This window comes from Tupaia chinensis, unplaced genomic scaffold (genome assembly GCF_000334495.1).
Source record: "Tupaia chinensis unplaced genomic scaffold, TupChi_1.0 Scaffold000185_1, whole genome shotgun sequence".
In the NCBI taxonomy this organism is placed as follows: Eukaryota; Metazoa; Chordata; class Mammalia; order Scandentia; family Tupaiidae; genus Tupaia; species Tupaia belangeri.
This window is the reverse complement of record NW_006159660.1, coordinates 838478-859712: the sequence shown is the minus strand read 5'-3', so window position 1 is coordinate 859712 and position 21235 is coordinate 838478. Positions and strand designations below refer to the sequence as shown.

General features: G+C 35.3%; 1 pseudogene; it reads left to right on the top strand.

Annotated features, from left to right (window-relative positions):
* The first annotated feature begins 18987 nt into the window (after positions 1 to 18987).
* On the top strand, positions 18988 to 19186 carry LOC114007506 (NADH dehydrogenase [ubiquinone] 1 beta subcomplex subunit 1 pseudogene; annotated as a pseudogene).
* The last annotated feature ends 2049 nt before the right edge of the window (positions 19187 to 21235 follow it).

Below are 21235 nucleotides of genomic sequence, written 5' to 3'. Positions count from 1 at the left end.
TGGAGAAATTCAAACTCTTCAAAATAAAAGGATCCCAAATAGAATCAACATAAAACAATCATCCTACTGGGATATCATAGCCAGATTGGTAAAAATTAAAGACAAAGACTATATTCTAAAAATGGAAAGGAGAGGGAACCAGCAGTTAGCATAATGGCTATGTCGCTGGACTCCCACGTAGTCGCCCATGGCTCAAGTCCCGGACCCAGTGTCTTAAAACTCACGCCGGGCACGTGTGTGTGCGTGCCCAAGATCCCAAGAGGAGAATGGAGGAGAAGGGATTGCGGCGTGACCATCCTCCCTGGGGGGTGATTTCTCGCTTTCTGTCTCTATGTCTCTCTCTGTCTGTCTGGTGAGTGCACGCGCCCTATAGCGAAAATCTCTCAAAAAAAAAAAAAATGGAAGGGAGAAATGTCGCTTGTGAAAGTTATCCCATTAGGCTAACATCAGACCTCTCAATGGAAACAATGCAGACAAGGAAAGAATGGGAAGATGTATTCAAAACATTAAAAGAAAAATAGTTTCAACCAAGAATACTATATCCAGCAAGATTGTCCTTCAAATGGGAAGAACAGATAAAAGTATTCTCAGAGAAACAAAAACTGAAAGAATTATCAATAATACACCCAGCTCTGCAGGAAGTACTGAGGGTAGTGTTGTATCAGGATAATTAAAGAGAGGCAAACAGAAATAGGAGAACAAAAAGCAACTGAGAAAATGACTAAAAAAATGACAGGTATAAATACGCAAATATCAATAAGAACATTGAATGTTAATGGATTAAATTCTCCAATCAAGAGACATTGTCGAAACAAAAACTGAAAGAATTTATCAATAATACACCAGCTCTGCAGGAAGTACTGAGGGTAGTGTTGTATCAGGATAATTAAAGAGAGGCAAACAGAAATAGGAGAACAAAAAGCAACTGAGAAAATGACTAAAAAAATGACAGGTATAAATCCACAAATATCAATAATAACATTGAATGTTAATGGATTAAATTCTCCTATAAAAAGACAGTCTGGCTGGCTGGATACAAAAACAGAAGCCATCTATGCTGCTTACAAGAAACACACCTCACTGATAAGACACACGTAGACTGAAAATGAAAGGCTGGGAAAAAAAAAATCCATGCAAATGGAAACCAAAAAAAAGGCAGGAGTAGCAAAACTGTTCTCAGACATAATAGACTTTAAAATGAAAGATGTAAAAAGAGACAAAGAAGGATATTAAATAGTACTAAAAGGATCTGTTCACTAAGATATAACACTTGTAAATAAATATCTATGTACCCAACACTGGAATACCTAAAACCATCAAAGAGAGACTGTTAGGGACTAGCAGTTAGCATAATGGTTGTGTCGCTGGACTCCCATGTAGTTGACCACAGTTTGAGTCCCAGACCCGGTGGCTTAAACTCATGCTGGGTGCATGTGCGTGCATGCCCAAGATCCTGAGAGGAGAATGGAGGAGAAGGGATTGCAGCATGGCCATCCCCCCAGGGGGGTGATTTCTCACTTTCTGTCTCTCTGTCTTTCTCTGTCTTTCTAGTGAGCGCACGCGCCCTATAGCAAAAACCTTTAAAAATAAATAAATAAAAGACTGTTAGATCTCAAGGGAAAGATAGACTACAATGCCATAACTGTAGTGGATCTCAACACCTCACTAACTCCTCTGGACAGGTCATCTAGACAAAAAATAAAGAGATACAAGATCTAAATGATAGCATACATGAAATGGACTTGACAGACATCTACAGAGTATTTCATTTAACTATCACAAAATATACATTTTTCTCATCCCACATGGAATGTTTTCAAAGATTGACCATGTGCTATAGGGCATGAAACAAACTTTTACTAATTCAAAATTATAGAAACTATATCTAGCATCTTTTCTTTTCTTTTTTTTTTTTGGAGAGGTTTTTTGCTATAGGGTGTGTGCGCTCGCCAGACAGAGAGAGAGAGACATAGAGACAGAAAGCAAGAAATCACTCCCCAGGGGGGATGATCATGCCGCAATCCCTTCTCCTCCATTCTCCTCTCAGGATCTTGGGCATGCACGCACACGTGCCCGGCATGAGTTTTAAGCCACCGGGTCTGGGACGCGAACCACAGTCGACTACGTGGGAGTCCAGTGACATAGCCATTACGCTAACTGCTGGTTCCCTCTAGCATCTTTCTGACCACAATGAAATCAAACTTTAAATCAAGTATAGAAAGAGTTCTCGAAAATTCACACTTAGAAACGAAACAACTTCCTTCTAAATGACTTTACGACTGTAGAAGAAATTAAGACTGAAATCAAAACGCTCACAGAAACAAATGATGATGACAAAACAAGTGTTTATAATCTATGGGGCATAGCAAAAGCAAAGTAATCATAAAAGGGAAGTTCATAGCAATTAATGACCGCAAGAAAAAAAGCAGGAAGATGGCAAATAAATAACCTAATGACATAACTTAGGGAACTGGAAAAACAACAACAAAAATTTCCAGAAGAAAAGAAATAATAAAGAATTGAGCAGAAATAAATGAAATAGAGAATAAAATAGCTATACATAAAATAGACAAAACCAAAATCTGGTTCTTTGAGAAGATAAACAAAATCGACATACTGTTAGCTAGATTAATAAAGAACAGAAAAAGGAACAGGAAAAATCAAATTAACAATGAAACAGGCGTTATTACAAAGGATATAACAGAAATATAAAATATTATCAGAGAATACTATGAACAATTATATGCCAACAAACAAAACCTATATGAGATGGACAAATTTCTGGACACATGTAACTTACCAACATAGACCCAGGAAGAAACAGAAAATCTGAATGGACTCATAATAAGCAATAAGATTGAATCAGTAATAGTCTTCCAATGAAGAAGAGGCCGGGTTCCAATGGCTTAACTTCTGAATTCTACAAAACTTTTAAAGAAGAACTAACTCCAATTCTCCTTTAATTATTTTCAAAAATTCAAAAGGAAGGAACCCTTTCAAACTCATTCTATGAACCCTCCATCATCTTAATTGCAAAACCAGACAAGGACATGACTAAGAAAGAAAATTTCAGGACTATATACCTAATGAATATGGATGCAAAAATTCTCAAGACAGTAGCAAATCATATTCAACATATTAAAACATATTAAAAAGATTATACGCCATGACCAAGTAGGCTTTGTCCCAGGGATGCAGGATAGTTCAACATATGCCAAAATATAAATGTAATACATCACATTAACAAAATGAAAGATAAATATCATATGACTATATCAATTGATGCAGAAAAGACACTCAATAAAATACAACATCCTTTCATGATTAAGACTCTCAGGAAAATTGGCATAGAAGGGACATTACTCAAAACAATAAAAAGCCATCTATGAAGAACGCACAGTTGACATCATACCGAAGGGTGAAAATCTTAACGCTTTTCCAGTAGAAACTGGAACAAGACAAGGCTACCCACTTTCTCCACTCTTTTTTAACACAATAGTGAAAGTTCTAGCCAATACAATGAAATAAAACATTCAAATAAAAGGCTTCCAAATAGGAAAGAAGAACTGAAATTATCTCTATTGTAGATGATATGATGCTATACATAGAAAATCCAAAAAAATCAACACACACACACACACACACCCCACCACCCCCCCACAAATTCCTGGGAGTGATAAATGAATATAGTAAAGTGTCAAAATACAAAATCAACATACAAAAATCTATTGCATTTTGTACACCAACAATGGACAAACTAAGATAAAATTGAAGAAAGAAATCCCAGTTACAAGAGTCATAAAACCAATAAGATAAATGTTTTTTCCAAAAACATCAAAAATCTTTACAAGAAAAACTATGAAACACTAGAAAAAATAAACTTAAAATTATATTTAAAAAATGGAAAAACACTCCATGTTCCTGGATTGGAAGAATTAATATAATCAGGAGGTCAGTACTACCCAAATTAATCTACAAATTCCATGCAATCCCAATCACACTACCAAAGATATTTCTCATAGAAATAGAAATAGCAATCATAAAATTTGTCTGGAAGAATAAAAAGCCCCATATCGCCAAAGCAATACTGTGCAAGAGGAATAGAATAGGAAGTATCTCACTTCCTGACCTCGAAACATATTACAAAACTGTGATCATTACAACGGAATGGTATTGACACAAAAATGGACAGACTAATGGAACAGAATTAAGAATCCCCAAATAAACTTCAAAATATACAGCCCACTAATCCTTGACAAGGGAACAAGACAATCCAGTAGGAAAAAGAAAATTTCTTCAGCAAATGATGCTTTGAGAACTGGATGTCCACCTGCTTAAGAATAAAACCGGATCCTTATCTCACCACTAACAAAAATTAACACGAAATGAATTGAGGATCTAAACACAAAATCTCAAACTATAACAATACTGGTTTAAAACACAGGAAAAACTCCTGGAGACCTTGGAATAGGCAAAGACTTCCTAAAGAAGACCTCCAAAGCATAAGCAATAATCCCCAAAATAGAAAATTTGACATATAGTAGGCTGAGAAGTTATGTAAAACAACAACAACAAAACAATAAATAGAGTGAGAAGACAACCCTCAGAATGTGAGAATATATTTGCTGACTATACCTCAGCTAAGGAACTGATAACCAGAATATAAAGGGAACTCAAGCAGCTTACCCATAAAAAAGAATTATCAATCTGATTAAAAGATGGGAAAATGAGCTGAACAGACAGTTCTCCAAAGAAGACATAGAAGCAGCCCAAAAGCATATTAAAAGATAGTTGACATCTCTTATCATAGGGAAATACCAATCAAAACCACTATGATATACCACTTAACCCTAGTCAGAATCACAAAAATTAAGAAAATAAATAATGATAACTGCTGGCATAGCTGTGGTGAAAAGGGACCTCTCCTACATTGTTGGTAGGAATGCAAATTAGTACAACCACTTCGGAGAATGACATGGACTTTCCTCAGAAAACTACAAATAGAACTACCATGTGACCCAGTAATTCCACTCTTAGATACTTACCTAAAGAATAGAAAATCCCTCAGTCAGAAAAATATTGCACATCCATGTATATTGCAGAATTATTTACAATTGCTAGGACATGGAATCAACACAAATGACAAAAAATAGATAATTTAATTGAAAAAATGTGGCATATGTACTCTATGGAATACTACTCAGCCATAAAAAAAATAAGAACCTGACATTTGATGCAAAGTGGACAAATATGGAGGAATTAATGGTAAGTGAAGAAAGGCAGACTATAGATAGACAGACTTTGTATGTCCCCACTTAATACATGCAAATGGTCTGCTCTCTATAGCAGAAACTGAAAGTTTGGAAGGTATAGTAGCAGGGAGGGCAATAGTAGATACTAGAGATAGTAAGGAGAGGGGTAAATAGGGGTGGGTTATAGAGGGGGGAGGGTAAGGAACAGGGGAAGAAAACAGTACATTGAATTGACCAAAAAAAAAAAAATTAAAAGCTATTTGTTGATGATAAGTTATATAGTAATGTCTTTGTCTTGACTGATATGCATGGTATTTATGCTGGAAAAAGCAATGTTGTACACTGTAAAAATAATGTGAATAAATGTAAATAAAAAATAAAACAATTAAAAATAAATTATGAGAATTTACCATCTGAATGGAGAATAAGATCATATTCTGTTTATATTATTTTTTGCAAAATGAACATTAAAGGACTAGTATCAGATTATATTGGGTCTAGAAATTAAAAAAAAAATTATTCCTAGGTATATACTCAGGAAAACTAAAAGCATATGTCCATACCAAAAAATTGTACATGATGTTCATAGATATAGAACCCAAAAAGTAAAAACTCAAATATCATGAAGTAATCAATGGATAAATAAAATATATCAATACAATGGAATATTGTTCAACAGTAAAAAGTAATGAGTGCAGACATATGTTACCAGAAGGATGAACCCTGAGACAGTATGAGAGAAGTCAGTTATAAAAGCCATATATTGGGATCAACATTTGGCATAATGGCTATGTCGCTGGACTCCCATGTTGTCGACTGCCGTTCGAGTCCTGGACCTGGTAGATTAAACTCACAACGGGCGCATGTGCATGCATGCCCAAGATCCCGAGAGGAGAATGGAGGAGAAGGGATTGTGGCATCGCCATCCCCCCTGGGGGTTGATTTCTCACTTTCTGTCTCTCTGTCTCTCTCTGTCTTTCTGGCAAGCGCACGCACCCTATAGCGAAAACCTCTAAAACAAACAAACAAAAAACAAACATATATTTTATCATATTTTCATGTAAGATCCAAAACAGGTAAATTTATAGAGACAGAAAATAGATGAGTGGTTTCCTGGAACTGGAGGATAGAAATGGCAAGAAGCAAATGCAGGGAATTTGGGGAGGGAATTGAATGTTTAAAATTAGATTGTAGTGGGGACCAGCACATGGAACAATAGTTACATTACCCATGGACTCCTACATGGCCAACCACGGTTCCAGTCCTGGACCCAGTAACTTGAAACCCATGCCAGGTGCATGTGTGTGCATGCCCAGAATCCCAAGAGGAGAATGGAGGAGAATGGATTGTATCATGTCCATCCCCCCTGGGGGATGATTTCTCATTCTGTCTCTCTGTTGAGTGCATGTACCCTATAGCAAAAATCTCTCTCTAAAATAAGGGGAAAAATTACATTGTGGTGATGAGTACACAACTCTATAAATATGCTGAAAGTCATGAATTTTACATTTTTTAAAGAATTATTTATTTAATTCCATTTGGTATTATTATTATTATTGAGAGATTTTTGCTATAGGGCATGTGCACTACCCAGAAAGACAGAGACAGACAGAGAGACAGAAAGCGAGAAATCACCCCCCTAGGGGAGACGGCCAGTTGTAATCCCTTCTCCTCTCAGGATCTTGGGCACGCATGCATGCACACGTGCCTAGCGTGAGTTTAAGCCACCGAATCTGGGACTCTAATCATGGTTGACTACATGGGAGTCCAGCGACATAGCCATTACACTAACTGCTGGTCCCATTATTATTATTTTTTAAAATTTGACCAGAGAGAGAGAGAGAGAAAAGGAAAAGGAAACCAAGAAAGCAAGCCATAAGATCCAGGTCTTGAACTGTGGTCAGCTATGTGGGAATCCAGCACCTTTACCCACCATGCCAGCTGGTGGCCCTGAACTGTGTATTTTAAATGGAAAAATTATATAATATGTGATTTATATTTTTAAAAAAGCTATTAGCATTTTAAAAGAAGTTTTTAAATATAATTTTAAAGTAAGATCAAGTCAGGGACCATCAGATGGTGTAGCGGTTACGTTGCCAGACTCCCGTGTAGTCAGCTGCAGTTTGAGTCCTGGACCTGGTGGCTTAAAACTCACTCTGGGCGTGTGTGTGTGTGCATGCTCAGAATCCTGAGAGGAGAATGGAGGAGAAGGGATTGTTGCATCACCATTCACCTGAGGGTTGATTTCTCCTTTCTTGTCTCTCTTTCTCTCCAGTGAGCATACATGCCCTACAGCAAAGAGCTCTCAAAACCAAACCAAAAAAAAAAAAAGATCACATATCACTAAGAAATGGACTCCAAATAGTTATCACTTGATCAATTCCAAATATTTCTATTCTGACTAGAGTGTTACCAAGAATGCCTATTCATGCTATTAGCAAGAAGTATTATAGTAAGGAAATTTACTTTTATTTTAGAAATTGTTGTATAGCACTTTTATACATAAAGAATGAAGTGTATTTGCATTTGAAAAACCAGCAGTGTACATCCTAAATGCTTTTCATTATTTTGAAAAATACATTTGGATCTTGTATTCATGCTCTAATTCACAAATTACAAAAAAAAAAAAAATTCAGACTCATTGTTTCTGGCCTGGATTAATGAGGTTCAAAATATGTAAATGACATATTGAATTCCAGACCTAGTTATACCAATTCCATCTAAAAGAGAGGATATTAAAATATTTATTCCAGTGTCATCATGTTTTGTGCCAGTGTGCTTAGGGGATGGGATTTATGAGATAAGGAAAAATACAGAGAAGTGTTCTTAATAGATATAAAATGTCATCATTTATTCAGATATTTACTGAGCATTCATAAAATTTGTCCTACACAGAAAAAATTACAATGTAGGGACTAGTAAATAGTGGAATGGTTACATTGTTGGACTCCTACATAGTCGACCATCTTTTGAGTTTCTGACCTGGCTGTTGGAACTCATGCCAGACATGTGTCCATGCATGCCCAAAATTCTGAGAGGACAATGGGATTGTGGCATATCACCCTTATAGGGTGATTTCTCATTTTCTGTCTCTGTCTCTGCAGTGAGCTCATGAGTCCTATAGCAAAAATCTCTCTTAAAAAAAAGTACAATATAAATTTAAAGGCAAATATGTGCCCACTAACATACACAGAAATATACCCAGAAAAATATTAACATGAAACATATGCATGCACACACGTACACATACAGTTCAAAAAACAAACAAGAAAGGAGAGCTTCAGAGAGATTGAGACAACTTCTCTCTGAGGGGATCAGTGACAGCTGAGAAAGTACCTTTATGTGTTACACATAAAAGTAGCAAATGTGAATGATAAGACTGAAACGTAGTGTTGGTGGAAAGAATTTGTGGATTTGCTAGCCTGATGCCATAGTGTTAGTGTTTTTAAGATAGTCATTGTAAGTAGATGATGTGCTAAGTATGTCATGTTACCTATCTGTTGAGCTGTGTATAGTAAGGAGTCTTAATGAACATTGGTAAATGAGAAAATTTAAGTTCGACATATATGAACATATACTCATAGCTGATACATAATTGTGGCAAAGCAAGAATTCAAACCCAAAATAATCCGACCTTAAAACTTGTCCTATTAAGAAAATCCTATGGTTTCCCTTGTTACAAATATCTCAATAAACATGTAAAAGTCACCTCGGCTTATTTAATATAGAATTAAATTATTTGATTCTAATGCCTTTCTACTTAAAGTTCTTAGCATAAATCTTTTATATCTGTGATTTCTTAATATGCTTATATTTCTTATTTTCACACATTCATCCTTAAGAATATTTTCCTGTTTTTGGTGAGATTTTAAAGACTGCTATGCAAGTGAGCTCAATGAAATATCCTTTCTTGGAACTCAGAAAATAGGATCTGAAATATGAATGAAAATATGGTATGATGAGTAGTGTACATACAATGTATGGGGGATTTTCAAAACTTTGTGAATATTGTGCATTCCGAAAAAAGTATGTACAGCCTTAAAGGTTTTTTTTAATGCCACAACACACTTATTCTACTTTTCCATGAAGTTTTTGAAAACCTCTTACATATGAACAATAAAATCTACTAATTAAATATTTTTTTAACTTCATTGAGAGGATGTTGATATGGGGGGTGGGGGAGGTAAAACACCAGCAAACACACCAAGAACACTAACAGCTAGCTCCGGGACAATAACTCATATTTCCACTGAGCTTTCAACCAGCCGGGCTTATTTGAGCACTATTTTATAAGTGATGAAACTAAAATCAGACACATTATATCGCTTTTGAGCATCACACAGCTGAGATTTCAGAGTCCACTCTGACTTCAAGGTTTGTGTGTATTTTGGTATCCTAGTTCTTCACTTGACTTTGTAAAATCAGTTTAAAAATTAACACAGTGGACCAGTAAAAACCAATAGATGACAAGGGTTTAGAGACCTAAAAGATTTTTCTTCTTATCGTATGATTTTGCTCTTCAGTTAACTTTCTCGTCTATCAAGACTTGCTAAGTTTCAAAATCTAAGCATGCATATAAAAGTATACCACTTATACAAAGCCCAATTGTGTCACATATTTGTAACCAAGTAACACTTGAAGCAGTTTCAGCTATGTGTGGAGTTTATGAATTATCAATGCCAGAGACTCATATGTATTTTCTATAATCTAATTTTTTTTTTTTTACTTGATGCCATAGGACAAAGATAAGGATCCTGTCACAATGGTGAAGTAGTGGTGAAATGCTCTAAAATCCACACAGATCAGGGTTTGGTTCCTGAGTAGACCTGTACATACCAGTGTGTACACATAGGGGTGATCCTGGTTGACTGGGAAAGACTGAGTGTGGAGGGCGTCATAATATGAGAACTTGTTGAGAGTGCATATCTGTCTCTCTTTCACATGAAAGATGTAAATAAAACTCAAAAAGACAGCTAAATTGGAACATAGACTAGATATACAATTATTAGTTTTTAAGCCACTAACATGACACTATTGCCTTTTTCAATAATACCATGTCAAGCTGAAGTTTTACCCATATGTAAACACACCTTAGGACTTGAAGGTGTTTAACACCTGAAATTATTTTTATAATTAATTTACTAGTTTTAAACCATTTAAAATGTAAATCTAAAGTATTTATCTTAATAGAATTTATTCAACAAATACTTATTACAGGTCAGTTGTGTTTCAGGCACTGTGTTAGATATTTCTAAATAAGACCAAGTTTTAAACAATGATAATAAACATGTATTCATGTAATCATGTGGCAGAACCTGGCTATCTTTCACCCAATCTATGTCTCCTTCATTTGGGAGTCCAACTAAACTACATTTCTAATCTCTTTTCAGACTCTCCTATCATTGTGAAATCTTACAGAATTCAGTTTTGTGACTGGATTTTAGCCACTGGGAGATTGTGAGTTGTACTGCGTGCCTCCCATGTACTATTCTTCTTGCTCTTTCTGCTTCCTGAGTTGACCTTAGATGCCAAGGATTGAAGATGACAGTCACAAGGTGGAAACCTAAGTCCCCAAAACTCTTTGAATTATAGCAGCCCATCACTTAAGAGAACAATTAGGGATGTTTTCTAAACAAGAAATAAGCTTATACCTATTAAACTATTGAGATCCTGGTATAGCATTCCCTGAGCTAATATACTTTCTATTATAACAGAAGTTATACACAGAAGTTGAGAGAATTTTTCTAAATTCCTTTAGATCAGAAAAGAGTGGGAAAGTAACTCCCAATAAGTTACACATGTGATTTGGTCTTCCTTTTTATTTAATAATAGGTATTAAATCCATATTATCAATATATGCTAACCATCATAGTAAAATGCTGGTTATAAGTGAGATGACAATATCAACAAATCACAGAACTGGAACTCTTGGAACGTGCACTCTCATGGGAAATATAGATAGTAAAGAAACAGAGAACAAATACCCTAATGATCAATTGCCATAATTCTTTGAAGTAAGTAAAAGGGGTAATATAGAAAGAAATGACACAGTAGTCAAGACCAGCAGATGGTGTAATGGTTACATCACTGACTCCATGTAGTTAACCATGGTTCGATTCTTGGACCCTGTGGCTTAACACTCAAGCCAGGTGCATATGTATGCATGGACCCAAAATCTTGAGAGGAGAGTGGAAGAGAAGGTATTGCAGCATGCCCATCCTCCTTGGGAGTGGGGGGAGAGTGATTTCTCACTTTCTGTCTCTCCTGTAAGCACACGTGTCCTATAGCAAAAATCTCAAAAAAGAAAAAAAATGACAGAGAGTACACAAGGAAGACTTCTTGAGAAAGTGATGTTGAACTTAAGGATAGAAGGAAGCAGACAATAAACCAGCAGGAGGAGAGTAGAAAAATGACATCACAAAGCCAACATCCTTTGGCAGGAAATAGCTCCAACACATTGAATCTATTTGCCTCTGATTAAATTGCGAAACTTCATTTAACAATTTTGTAATTGTCAATAAAATGGCACTTTTCTCTTTTTCAATAATATATTAAATGGAAGGTTCTATCCATATGTTAGGTGTCACAGGATTTGAAGGTGTTTGGCACCTGTAGGTATTTTTCTAATTAGTGTAGTTTACTATTTTTAAACTCTTTGAACTTACCATGCAAAATGTATTCAACCGGGTTGAGACTGACATCAAGTATAACTAACTTCATAGTTACTCATGATTAACTTGAATATCACTGTAGTTCATCTCACTGTAGTTCATCTCCCTGAGAATATATTTAACCCTAGTGAAACTGTATTGAACAGAACTCTGGAAGACACTTTTTGTGAAGATGATAGAAGAATACTCTTAATGTAGGTTTGTTTGCTTAATTAAACCATTTCTACATCAATTGGGAAAGTTACAGGAGCAACATATCCATTTTTTCTATAAGTACTTTAGGAAGACATCTACTATCATTCTGTAAAGCTGGTTTTAAAAGTTCATTTTAGTGGGACCAGCAGATTGGTGGAATGGTTATGTCACTGGACTCCCACGTAGTCAATTGCAGTTTGATTCCTGGACCTGCAGGCTTAAAGCTCATGCTGGGCATGTGTGCATGCATGCCCAAAATCCTGAGAGAAGAATGGAGGAGAATGGATTGTGGTGGGGTCATATACCCTGTGGGGTGATTTCTTGCTTTTTGTCTGTTTTTCTGGTGAGCTCTATTGCAAAAATCTCTCTAAAAAAAAAAAACTAAAAAGAAAAAAAGTTTATCTTGGAGAACTTGATGAGAACATACTGAATAGGATTTATATGTATTAAGTTATGTTGAGCAGTCTCACTTAGACTCTCACAGGAAGAGTTTTTTTAAGATATCGAAATAAATTTCCAATTTGCATATTCTATCAAAGATGCTATAAAGACAAGCTTTTAATTCATGGATAAATAATTCTGGAATCTCAAGTCATGAGAGTGTTTAAACACTATTTCTAAATGAGGAGATGAAGCTCAGGATGTGAGTGTGGCATGGGAGCGGGAGCAAGAAGGGGAATCAGTCCATATTCTAGTGACATTCACATTTGGCTTCTTCCTACCTCACCATGGTCTTTAGGGTCACCGATGATGTGTGTGATTGCAAATGAAATGATGCATCCCATTTTCTCAAGAAGTCTTTCGGTTTTTCATGTTTTTTTTTTTTCATTTTATTTTTTATTTTTTTCCATGAATGTTCTCTCTCACTGGGTCCTCTTAACCTTGGTTTATTTATGGCCTACATTTTTGGAAAGCATGTCTCCCCATATGTTGAAAATATCTCATAAAAAAATTCATAGCAAAACAAAGGATCAAAGGAAATAGAAGTTTCTGGATGTAATTAGAGATGTGATGTTAAGGATCACTAGAGAAAAAAAAATAGTATCATAATTTTAGTAACTTAGATCCATGATGCTTAATTCTTTCTAGCATCTTATGTAAGTAGTTAGGTCATAGGGAAAGTCATGATGTGTTTTTCTATGTAAAAATGGCTCATGACTCTCCCAACAACCTAATCATTGATTAGAAAAAAATCTAATTTTGGAAAAAATCAATGTCACTTTTTGTTGCAGTAATTTTTTTTCTATATGCAATTATAGACAATTTTGGATTTTATTCAGATTTTTTTTAAAGTGCCAGACACTGTCTGAGATCAGTTATACATCTTGTATAACTTGTGTCATTTTTATATCTTACATAAGTCAATTTTCAAAACATTCCTTTAAGTTTTATCATTGTTACCCATATCTTGCAAATTAGGAAACCAAGGCTGAGAGAGAAAAAAACCTTTGCTCTAAACCACATTACTAAGTGCTGAATTCCCTATTTGAGCCCTAGTATTCTCATTCTAGACCTTATGTTCTATATTGCTAGGCAATAAACTTCCTAATATTTCTCTGTTGCCTCTAGGGTCACTTATTAACTAACTAACCAGTTTGACCTTTATTGGTTTCATTAGCTTTTTTGTTTCATTCTTTAGCCTGTATATATAACCAAATACAACAAAAAAATATAAGCAGTAGCAAACCCAACCACAAAAAAGTCCAAGATGAAAAACAAAAAAACAAAAACAACAACAATAAAAAATAACTAACCAAGAGTTAGCAGATATAATTAAAGGCACATACTAATTTTAAATTGAGCAAATAAAATAACCTCTGGTTTTTATCAGAAATATTACTAAACAGAACTAAATGCCAAGCAGAATGAAATAGAAACAATTAGCACACAAAAAAACAGTTCTTGGAATGAAAAAAAATGTGATTAAAAAATATGAATTAAAATACAAAATTCAAGAAATGACCTAAGTAAAATGGGACAAATATAAATAAAGCCCAGCTTCACGGCATGGTGATTAAGGCAGCTAGATCCCACATGGCCAACTGTGTAGTTTGAGTCCCAGACAAGGTAGCTTGAGAAACATGCCCAGGGGCATGTGCATGTCCAAAATTCTAAAAGGAAGGAGAAATGGAAGAGAATGAGTTGTGGCATGACCATTCCCTATCAGGGTGCATTCTCTTCTCTGTCTCTCTCTCTCTCTCTGTGTGTCTCTCTGTTTCTCTCTGGTGGATGCACACACCCTCTAACAAAAATAAATTAAAATTAAAATTAAAAATAGAGGAGAAATCTAAATGATATATAGTAATTAAATATATAAATAATTAAAATTAATAAATAAAAACATTTAAAAATAGAGGAAAAGGGGCTGGCCCCACAGTCTAGTAATTAAGGAAGCTAGCTAGATGCCATATGGCTGATTGCAGTTCAAATCCTAACTCAGCAGCTTGAAAAGCATATATGGCACATGTTTGTGTATGCCCCAAATTCTGACAACATAGAAAAATGTAGAAGGGATTGTGACATATTCACACGCCCATTGGGGGTGAGGGAGGGTGTTTTCTCCTTTTTTCTCAAGCAAGTATATAAACTCTCTGGCAATTAAAAAAAATTTAGAAAATTAGACCAGAAAATGAATACTATATCTGATTACTTGGATTTATAGAGTAAGAACAAAATAAGTATAGGATGAAGACATAAGGAAGGATAATCAAAATTTTGCTAAAAAAGGATAGATTTCAGATTGTCATAGCTTACCATGTAGCTATCACACTGAATGAAGACTTTGCTTGAATGCATTATTGTAAAGTTTCAGAAATCCAAAAGAGAGGAAGAAAAGAGAGAGTGAGATATTAAAAGCTTCCAGAAAGAACAAAGAAAAAAAGCAAGAAAGAGAGAGAGAGCATCCATAATGAAAATAATGGGACTCAAAACAGCATGGGATTCACATTAATAGTCTTAGGTACTTGGGATAAGTTGTTAAACTCCCTATTTCAAAATACTGAGGAGATAAAATTTTCAAACATGAATTCTATACCTAGTCAAATTGTCATTCAAATGTGGGGATTATAAAAGGGCCTTTCAGATAAGCAAAAACATCTCTGTCATATTGAGAGCATAATCAGTAACTGATACAGTTTTTAAATGTTGGAAAAGCTTAAACTTCTCTCTGGTAAGTCATTCAAGAATCAGGACATAGGCTATAGCAACCAAGGTGGTCTTCAGTATGTGAATAGATAGATAAATTGTGGTACATCCAGACAGTGGAATATTACTCAGTACGAAAAAGAAATGAGCTATCAAGTCAGAAAAAAAAGAGGAATGTTAAATGCAAGCTATCAAGTAAAATAATACAATCTTAAAAAGACAACATACTGTATAATTCCATCTACATGACATTTTGTAAAAGGCAAAAGTGTGGAGACGGTAAAAGGATCTAGAGCTGAGGGAAGCAGAGATGAATAGGCAGAACTCAGAGGGTTGTTAGGACAGTAAAATTACTCCACATGATATTATAATTATACACTGATCTAAGTACATAGAATCTGTAACAAAAAGAGTAAACTCTAGTGTAAATATGAACTTTGGATGATAACATTATGTCAATGTGGGTTCATTAATTTTAACATATGTACCACTCTTGTGGAGGATATTGACAATGGGGGAGGCTACACATGTCTGGGGGCAAAAGGTATATAGGAGATCCGTATCACTGCTTATTTTTGCTGTGAATCTAGAACTGCTCTAAAAAATAAAAACTATTAAAATACAGCAGGCCCAGTCATGATGGTACAGTAGGTACGGGCATTGTTGCACGATGCTAAAAGCCATATTGAAAGGCTCTAGGTTCATGCCCTCTGTCAATCCAGAGATGGGAACAGTCAGTGTTCTTAGATGGCTGTAGGCTTTGTTGAAGAACAATGGCATGAAGACTCTCAAAAATGCCTCTCTCTCTTCCTTTCTCTCTGTCTTTCTCTCTCTCAAAAGAAATACACACATAAACTTAAAAATACATGCCCCAGCTTCTGTGGTATAGTCAGTAGTATATCAGGCTGTGGATTTGGAAGCCACATGTGGACTGTGGTTCTAGTATGGTGAGCTGAAAACACAGGGGCAGGCATGTTTACATATGCCACCCAGGATTCTGGCAGGCTGGAGAAAGGGAAACATGTCATGACCAACCTGTGTGGAGGGCACTTCTGTCTTTCTCATGTCTGTGTACACATTCTATGATGAATTAAAAAAAAAAACTTAAAAATTTACATATTTTTAATATATTTATTTTATATATTGTATAAAATATATACAAATATATACATAAGCAAGGGAACAACAAAAACATTTTAAAATAGGGCAATATAACAATGGAGAAAGACATGTAGTCCTAGAATATTCATTGGTTAAGACATTGTATCATTTTTCTAAACATAGTGATATGAACAGTATTAACAGTTTTCATTCTTAGGAATCAGTAATTGTGGCCATGTCCAGAATATATAGCAACATTTACAGAAAAGAATATGACACTTAAATCTAAATCATAAAAAGGCTTAACTAGTCAGCACAAGTGTGAGGAAGACTGGGGCAAGAGTGCTTATGTCCTGTGACAAAAATGATAGAGCCCCAAAAGTGTGCTGTCTTGCTTGATAGAATTGGAAAATTTTAACTATGTTGTTTAAAGTTTCAGGCATCAACTAAAAAGTAGTGTGCATTGATACTTTGAGAGAGGACATGGAGATGGTGTTGGAATATGTCAGCTAAACATTTAACTACCATAGCAGAAAGATTTTAAATCACAGCTTGTGTAAATACATAGACACAACTGTATGGGCATACACTTTCAACTTCCGCAGGCAACCTTGAGAAGAATTTAAGGCCAGGAAAAAAAAAAAAAAGAAGAAAGTAAGATAAAGAAGAATGGAGCCAAGAAGATTGTATTTGATTTTAAAGAAGAATGTTGTAGGTGGGACAATCACAAGAGTCGTGTTTGTTTTTATTTTATAAGCCTTTCTGCATTGCTGGAAATGTTTAATTATATACATTCATAATTTTGTAAGAAATAATTTTAAAAAATCAGCAGCTCAAAAACAAAGGTAATCTCTTCTTATACATATTTCAAACCAAGGAAATTTAAATCCTGACTGAATTTATCTGAAAACTGATTCATAGCAAACTAATTTTAGTAAGTGATATTTTAAGAAGTTTTTCTTTATTGTGGGTAAACATAGTCATATTCCTGTAAAAATGTTTCTGCTAGCAGAAACTTAGGCATCCAGAAATTTCCATGTGTGACTGAATTTAATATGTTTTAAAACACAATATTTTGATGTTGCCTTTGTCTCAGAGTTTGCTTTAAAGTATGTAATTCAATTTAACATGTGTGTGTTTCAGATACTGTGTACAAAGATGAAATATAAGGCCTTTCTTGGTCTAGAGAATGTACAGGCATTACATTGTAATGCCAGTTTGGCAATAGTGAAGTAAATTATTCCAAGTGCTGGGTTCTTAGAATATTTGGATATTGTCATCAGCTTACCAAGGAAAATGAAGGAGTAAGAAAAAGAAATTTAAAAAAGAGATTTTTATTGGGGAACCAGCGGTTAGCGTAATGGCTATGTCACTGGACTCCCACGTAGTCGACCGCGGTTCGTGTCCCGGACCTGGTGGCTTAAAACTCACTCTGGGCGCGTGTGCGTGTGTGCCCAAGATCCCAAGAGGAGAATGGAGGAGAAGGGATTGCAATGTGACCATCCCCCCTGGGGGGTGATTTCTCGCTTTCTGTCTCTATGTCTCTGTCTGTCTGGCGAGCGCACGCGCCCTATAGTGAAAACCTCTCCAAAAAAAAAAAAAAAAAAGAGATCGTTATTGAATTATGAACAGATACTCGCAATTATGAATGGATATTATCTTAGTTCTCCAATAAGACAGTGTGATTTAGGGATAAAATGAAGTAAATATAGGCACGGTACCCATAAACTGAAATCAGCTCATCAACCTTACCTGCTTGAAAACTTAAAAAACAAATTATTAAAATTTCTAATTATGGGGCCAGCAGGTAGGATAGTGGTTAAGGCACTGGACTCCCACATGGCTGACTGTGGTTTGAGTCTCAGATCCCATGGCTTGAACATCACACCAGGTGCCTATGCATGCATACCCAGAACCACAGGAGGAGAGTGGAGGAGAAGGGATTGCAGTGTGACCATCCCCCCAGGAGATGATTTCTCGCTTTTCCTCTCACTGTCTCTCTCTCTCTGGAGAGTGCATATGCCCTATGGTAAGCCCTCCCCAAACAAAATTCTAATTATACTAGTAATTGAGAATAGACATGTCTAGAGAGAAATATAGCAGAAAATACTCAAATTTCTCATGTTTCTGATGGTTAGGCTGCAGTCAAATATCTTTGTAACATACTGAGTTTAGTATGTCAAATTATTCTCTATATGTCTTCATATCATTGACAATGATATTGAAATATACATGGCAATTGCTTTGCTAAGCTATATTTTTATGATAAGAAATATCTGATATATGATGGCATTTTGCCTACAATGTGGACTTTTTAAAACTAGTGTATAGGGTCTCTTACCAATGATTATTTGAAATTACATTTTACACTATTTTGAGTTATAACTATGTTCTTATTTCCTTCAAGTTCATTTAAGTTTAAGAGGAATGTAATTAGGGGAACCTCAGATATAGCATTACAAGATACTTCAACTTGTATTTTAATTTTTGCAGTGACTTATTAATGCATAGTCTTTATCCTTATTGTGTTTCTTTAATAATCATATTTTAACATAAATTTCAAGAAAATTGAAAAAAACAAATTCATGTTTAGATTCAGTGAAACTTGGCTTGTTTGTGGGCTTGTGGGTGCCCGAGCTGCAGCCATCATGGCAAATTTACTTCAAATTGTGCATGGCCACTGGGTTTACATACTTGTCCCTATGGGATTTGTGTTCGGATGATACCTAGACAGAAAGAATGATGAAAAGCTAACTGCCTTCCGGAACAAGAGCGTATTATTTAGAAGAATGGAGGCCCACCGAAGAAGTGACCTGGAAGTAAAAAGTATGGCTGCATTACAGAATGTTCTCATTTTAAAAAGTAATGAGAAAATAAAAACATGTTTGTTATTTAAAAAAGGAAAAAAAAACTTGTCTAGCTTTAAAATTATAATTTAGTAGAATTTATAAATTATAATTCGTCAGAAAACTAGTTTTTTAAAGAGTTCTTGGTTGAAAAGAGACAATGCATAGACTCTTAGGCTAAAAATAAATTGCATGAAACCTGTGTTAAACTAATATTGAAGCATAAAGATGTGTAAGAGGAAAAATTCAATAGATTGAATTTCAGCAGGAGAAATATAATTACACAGGATGTTGGTTATCATTACTTTCATTTTTTAATTCATCTAGTTATCTTATATTGCATTCGGAAAGACTAAATATTTTCTGACAAGTATCCTTACCATTATGTCACTAATGATGGTAGTTTAAAAATCAAAACATGGATCTGTAAGAATCTGAAGATATTTTCTGATGTTAATTTTGAAAACTACCTTTAAAACAAAGTTACTCTTAGCTCTCCAGGCCAGTTATAATAGCAGAGAGAGAGGGGAATATCTACCCAGAATCTATTACTTCCTCTCTATTTTGTGGGAATATTTTGTTTTGTTTTGCTATCGTGGATGTGTGCTCACTGGAAAGAGAAAAGAGAGAGGGAGAAAAAGGAAAAGAGAGAGGGAGAAGGAAATTGAGAAATCCCGAAGAGAATGGGCACACCACAATCCATTCTCTTCCATTATCCTCCTGGGATTTTTGAGTATACATGTACATGCTCCCTGCTTGATTTTCAAACACCGAGTCCAGGACTTGAGTCATACAGTCAGCCATGTGGATTCTAGCATCTTAACCTCCACACCATCTGCTAGCCCTTGGGGAAATTTTCTTTTGTAACACATTCCACATGGTTTAGACTAGTTCACATGGGGCTAACTAATCTACTCTACCCTGATTTACTGTTTCTTCCTTTTTCTCTCTTTCTTTCTCTCTTCCTTTCTTCCTTTCTTTTCTCTTCTTTTCTTCTTTTCTTTTCTCCTTTCTTTCTTCCTTTCTTTCTCTCTTTCTCTTTCCTTTCCTTTCCCTTCCTCTTCTCCTTCCTTCCTTCCTTCCTTCCTTCCTTCCTTCCTTCCTTCCTTCCTTCCTTCCTTCCTTCCTTCATCTGTTCAATGAGGGGGAGAGATAGAGCAGGGCCATTCCCAGAAAGGTCTTCATTCTGTGGGCACACACATGCATATCCAGTATGAAACAGGGAGGCCCCAGGCTGAAAATCTGGATCCTTTTCATGTGTCCAGTTAAGTAACTGCTGCACAATTATCTGGCTTCAGTGCCTTTATTCATAGTCCCAGAGATAAGCAAATCAACCATGTCTGACCAGTCATCATATTCAATGTTTTGAATCATGTTGGTTTGCTAAGCTATATTTTTATGATATGAAACAGCTGATATATGATGGCATTTTGCCTACAATGTGCATGTGATCTAAACCAAGCTAACAAAACTCATTCCAGGATTATTGGTGGTACCAGTTAAACAGAATTACTTGCTGAAAAGATAAGATAAATCTTCAGCTATCAGGGCTCCCACATGAGAAAGACAGTCTAAAGATTAGGCCAAAAATTGAGAAAAAAGAAAGAGATAGTCTTGATAACATTGTTTGAGCTCCTACTGAAATAGATACAGCTATACTTCAAGAGAGTGGTTCTCCCACTTTTTCCTTCTATACCAATAAGTTTCCTTTTTACAGTTGTCAATATGAATATGAATAGATAATACATAACTCTAGAGTTTGTCTGAGGTTCAGAATGTAATAAAGAGAGATGTAAATAAAAGACCATAATATAAAGGAATATAAACTTAGGTATAATATTCACCCCATTTTATGGTTTAAAATTCTAGGACTTCGGTATTTTATGGTACCATGATAGCTGTTAGAAGTTTTACATTCTTCTGTGGTAGCTATTCTATCTCCTTAATAAAACTGCTTGTATTTAGTTGGTAAAGCTTCATCATTTTTGTTCTTCTGAAATATTTAGTCTAATCCTGTCTCCTCCAA